At 47.1% G+C, this 5,753-nt stretch overlaps 1 pseudogene; it reads right to left on the bottom strand.

Moving 5' to 3' along the window:
• Positions 1 to 2,685: 2,685 nt before the first annotated feature.
• LOC113247062 (proteasome subunit alpha type-1-like) lies at positions 2,686 to 5,187 on the bottom strand (annotated as a pseudogene).
• Between the last annotated feature and the right edge of the window lie 566 nt (positions 5,188 to 5,753).

Genomic DNA, 5,753 nt, shown 5'->3' with positions numbered 1-5,753 from the left:
TCTGATTGCTTTACCTAGAACTTCTAGTACTATGTTGAATGAAAGTGATTTGCATGGACATCCTTGTCTTGTTCCTGATTTTAGGGGAAAAGCTCTGTTTTTCACCACTGAGTATGATGTTTAGACATCCTCCCATGTTCGAAAATAAATAAATATGCTCCCTGTGGTTTAGAGAAGGACTCAAATTAGAAATAAGATAACATTTTGAACTGGGCAATAATGAAATCCCTACATAAAAATCTTAAGGGGTACAGCTAATGTAGTACACAGAGGGAAATGAATAACCTTAAAATGTATATTGAATTTGATAGAAAATAAAAAGCCCGAAAATTAATGAGCCAAGCATATACTCTGCAAAGCTGGAAGAATAAAATAATCTCAAAGAAGACTAGAATGAAGGCAGACAGAAAGGGAAGAGCAAATACTGAGGAAACAATATCCAGCGGGTATGATGAAACAAGAGAGCAGAGAGCTGGTTGCTTTATAATATGACTGATATTGAAAATGACCCGGTGAATTTATCAAGAACTACAGAAAGAAAACAAAAATTACCCAAATCAAGAACAAAAAAGGGGACATTTTTTCCGGTCATGGAATACCCAAAGTGGAAAATGACAGTCTTCTAACAGCATAATGTGAATCATTTGAGATGAAATGAGAACATTCCTAGAAAAATCTAATCCAACATGGATATTTGACTCAAGGAGAAATAGAAAATCTCAGTTCTTCTAAAGTCATTGAATCAGTGGCCGAAAACTTTCCCACAATGAAAACTGGCTCAGAGAGCTTCACTTGTATGCCCTTGTAAGCAATTCTAATCTTACACAAATTCTTCCAGAGAAGAAAACAATTCTTTTGCAGGATAAACATTGTCTCATTTTATAAAAAAACTAACACAACCTAGATTGTGAAGCCTGACAAGGGCAGCAAAAGGAGGATTACAGCTTTCTCTCACTCAGGAATATAGATGCAAACATTTATTAAAAAATATTTTATTTATATGACAGAGAGACAGCCAGCGAGAGAGGGAACACAGCAGGGGGAGTGGGAGAGGAAAGCAGTCTCCCAGCGGAGGAGCCCGATGTGGGGCTCGATCCCAGAACGCCGGGATCACACCCTGAGCCGAAGGCAGACGCTTAACGACTGCGCTACCCAGGCGCCCCAGATGCAAACATTCTAAACAAAATATTATCACACTGAATTCCAGCTATAGTGCGGATACTACATAAAGGACAAGTCTGGTTCATGCATTCCAAGAAGGCAAGATTGGCTCGACACTAGAAAAATCTATGCAAATTTGCAACATAAAAAAAAAAACACTGTATAATAAAACTCAGAAAAAGTATTTTTCTTTTGAATAAAATCCAACAATTGACTTTAATAGACCCATCACACAAGGACTATAACAGCACTTTGTTTTAAGATTTATTTATTCATTGGAGAGAGAGAGAAAGTTACAGAGTGAGCGCGTGCATGAGTGGAGGAAAGGTCAGAGGGAATGAGAATCTCAAGCAGACTCCCCGCTGAGCTGAGTGCGGAGCCCCATGCAGGGCTCAGGGCTCCCGGTTGATCTCATGACCCTGAGATCATGACCTGAGCTGGAAATCAAGAGTCTGGTGCTCAACCAACTGAGCCATCCTGGTGCCCCTAGAACTTTCTTCATCTATGAGAGAATCTTATGCCAGGCATCATGTTTTATAATGTAATGTTTAAAAACATCCCTTTGTGGGGTGCCTGGGTGGCTCAGTCGTTCAGCGTCTGCCTTCGGCTCAGGGCGTGATCCCGGAGTCCCAGGATCGAGTCCCCACATCAGGCTCCCTGCTCCGCTGGGAGCCTGCTGCTTCCTCTCCCACTCCCTCTGCTTGTGTTCCCTCTCTCTGGTTCTCTCTCTCTGTGTCAAATAAATAAATAAAATCTTTAAAAACAAACAAACAAACAAACAAACAAACAAACAGTCCTTTTGTGACAAGGATGCCCACTATTCTCCCCGACGTTGCACCTCTGTTACTGTACCAGCGGAGAGAGTAAGCAAGGCAAAGAAATGAAATGTATATAAGAATTGAGAAAACAGTAAGAACATTGCTGTTATTCACAGATATTATGTTTAAGTATGTAGCAAGTCCCATAGAATGTACAGATAAATTACTAGAACCCATAAAAAAGTGTAGTAAATTTACCAGATCCAATTTCAAATATAGAAATGTACTGTATCTCTGTATATCAGCCAATGAATAGAAAATGACATTTAAGAAGGATACAATTTACAACTGCATTAAAAATGTCAGTTAAGTAGGGATTAATCTAAAGAGATGTCCAAGCCATCTGTCTATGGGAAAAAGTCTACATACAACTTCGTTGAGCATTTCCCCCCCCACAGGCAGGTGAAACAATTTTATTTCACAGTTGTCTTTAAAACCACAAAGACACTATGTTCTTCATGTAAAAACATTAGTGCAGATAACTGTACTTTCTAGAAAATGATTTTTTAGACCCTCTTGAAGAAAAATGCATACCGTTATATGGTTTCAGACAAGTTTCTTGGGAAAAAACCCATCTGGACTGATTCCTAAAACATACCATAAGACCACCTTGCATCTTTTGGTTCAAAGTATGCAGATAGTGTCATCCGTGTGTGCTCCTGCATTCTTACAGACTTGATAACACACATATAGACAGGTTTGTGACTTAATGTTCCATTGGTTCATCAGCCTTTTCTGCAGCTCTGTCAGCAGGGTAAGCAGGCTGAGCCTGTCTCTGTGGTTTTTCTTCAGGACCTTCCAGGAATGGAGATATATCATCATCATCATCATAAGCTGTAAACTCCAAGTCTTTAACAACAATTCCAATGGAAACATTCTTTGTAGTTACGTCCTGTTTTGCAGGAATATGTCCCTTGTAAGGCACGCAGACCATGTTTAACCAGTTCATTCAAACTGTACTCCATAAACCCAGACATATGTCTTTCCAAGTAAGTATAAGCTGACTGAGAATGGGCTCCAATGGACAAAGCTCTACAGTCAAAATAGTTGATGGATGGACAGGTTTGGAAAATGTGAGGGACCACAGCATCACAACTAGCAATAAGCTGCCCAGCACCATATGGTCTCCGGCCATATTGTGTTGGTATCTGGGTCTTGCTTCCAATTAGAGATGCAAGACAAGACACAGAAAGAGGTCTGTCAAATACAAATCTGGAATCCAAACACTTCTGCCGGATAAAATTACAGAACAGTCTAGCAGCCACAGTAAGTCCTGCAATTGAGATACCAATATGGTTGTCAACATTGAGAATTTTTTTTTCTGAAGAGTTACAAGCTCTGAGTGTGCTCTCTTCAGTGCAACCAACACTGCATGGGTTTTTGATTTCAGGCCAACTGTGGCTGAACCTTGTTTGACAGCTTCCACTGCATACCCAATTTGATGAATCTTGCCCTGAGGATTCCCTCCAAACCATGACATCATTGTCATACTGGTTGCAAAATATGGTTCCGGCACAGGTCTGGCTGCCTTCCTTGAGAATTATTAAAATCTATTAATGGAAGAAGGAGAAGATATTGATGGATTGAAAGATTCAATGCGGTAGGATGTTAATTTTTCCCAAATCGATTGGTAAATTCCCCTGAGAACTGGTTCAAGGTGCAAAATACCTGTACCTTTTTGGGGGGGGGCAGAAGCCGTGGAAACTGATTCTAATTAAAAGAAGCTCAGACCCTCTTGCTTGAGATGAGTGCTCTTCTCCTTCCCCCTCATCCGGGCATCCTCAAGGTTACAATCAAGAAGGGCCTGGTTCCCTCCATTGCCCACTCAGAATTCTCCCTCTTTGTCCTTGGGGGCCCTAGAACCTGGTCTTCCTTTCCCTAACCCAGGAGGTGACCTAGCGGGGTCCCTGCTATGGACACACCGCTGGTGCAGCTTCTGCGCAGAGTGTGGGTCCCAGGGAGATGCTCTCTCGGGGGGGGGGGGGGGGGGGGGGGCTCCCTGTGCTCTCCCGGGGCCGTCTCGCTCCATCCGGCTCTAGCCTCCATAAATCTGGCCCGGGCTCCCGGACCCGCGTCACCCTCCTCGGCCACCAGGGGTCTCCGTCCCCCCGCTAGAAGAGCTGGGTGGGGCTCCGGCGCGCGCAGACCCAAACAAGCGGAGACCAGGACCGTGGGGTGGGCTCAGGGACCTCCGAGTGACGCCAGGGGAAACTGAGGCTCGAGAGTCCAGGGTCGCACTAGGCAGGGCAGAATGGGGACCAGGGTGGCGGGGCTTAGTGACCGCCGAATGACGCCAGGGGGCTTTACCCGGGTTCTCAGTGCCTCCGGGGGGTGCGCACCGCCGGGGCAGCAAGCCTCGGTGTCAACAACACAAGGAAGGAAGGGAACGTGGGGAACGGGGCCGTGGCCTGTCGCAGGGCTGCAAATGAGTCCGGCTGCTCTGGAGAGCCGGCTGCAGCTCAGAGTGAAAGTGACCATAGACGCCCCGTGTCCCCGCAGTCCCTGCAGAATACAGACGCCCTGTGCTCCTGCGGTTCCAGGTCTGGTGTGCCCCCCCCCCCCCCCCCGAAGCGCTGGTTCGTGCACCGGGGGCGCGCCCGGGTTCTCTGGGCCAGTGTTTGTGAAGGAGGAACCGGAACTGCCCCAACGTCCATCCATCTACCGGGGTGGCCAGTACCGCGCTGTCTATTCACTCCGAGCCATCCAGCTCACAGGTTACATCCCAGCCATTATCCGTGTAGGAAGTTAGGATATGTGTAGGAGCAATATATGTCGGCGTGATTTTCGGGTACATTTGAAAACTTGGGACAAAACGCAAGGTGCTCAGCGTTTGCTGCAAGGCCCCAGGAACATGCAGCCTCCCTCTCCTGCCTCCCTACCCTTCCTGGGATGGGGCCACACTGGCCTTCTTGCTATTCCTGCAACTCGGCAGGGTACACCCAACCCCAGGGCCTTTGCACTCACTGTTCCTTCTCCAGGGAGCACTCTTCCCCAAGCACCTTCCTGGGCTGGTCCTCTCACTTCCTTCAGGGGTGGCCTCTCCTGACCATCCACCCAAACCCACAGTTGTCACTCTCTCCCCCTTAACCCCTTCCTTTCCCTCAGGAACTCATCACACCACATGTTACAGCAGAACGTGTTGTTTGTTCTGGCCTCTGTCACCCACAGGAACTTTGCTCCGGGACTTGGTCTCTGAGGGCACAGCCATGTCCCCAGGTCCTACAGCAATGCCAGTCTTCAGAGCAGATCAGTTTCTACCTGGGGAGTGAATGGTGCTCGTTTTCTTTCCAGGAAGTAGGAAAAGCATGGGACTTGGGGTGGAAACAAGGGGAGTCCAGCATGACCAGTTGGTTTTCTTCTCTTAGTAAAAGGCGTGAGCTAGTTGACCACACGTTAGCATGTGTTGCTTCTACGTGGCAGGTCTATATCAGTGTTCTTGGTATTTTTGGGTTTCTGTAAAGTGCAGCCGCCTCCCCTCCCAACTCCGCCCCATCTAGCACAGAGAACACTGCTCTCAGGGACCCTCTGGTCTGGAAATTCCTCTTCCCCAAGGTACCTTCTTCCCTCATGGTGGGTCATGCACCTTGCGTGTGAGGGAGGTGGGAGTATGAGACCCTCAACTCCTCTGCCCCAGTCCCTCCCTGGGAGGACTCTAGCAAGACCCTGGGAACTGGAATGAGCTGGAATCTGAGTACCTAGGCTTTGGGGAAGAGGGCGAGAACACTGGTCTGAGAGGGGCCAGGCTTCCATGTTACCTGCTGTGTAGTCACATCC

This window comes from Ursus arctos, unplaced genomic scaffold (genome assembly GCF_023065955.2).
Source record: "Ursus arctos isolate Adak ecotype North America unplaced genomic scaffold, UrsArc2.0 scaffold_34, whole genome shotgun sequence".
In the NCBI taxonomy this organism is placed as follows: Eukaryota; Metazoa; Chordata; class Mammalia; order Carnivora; family Ursidae; genus Ursus; species Ursus arctos.
Note: the sequence above shows the minus strand (reverse complement) of the source record. Positions and strands in the feature narration are given on the sequence as shown.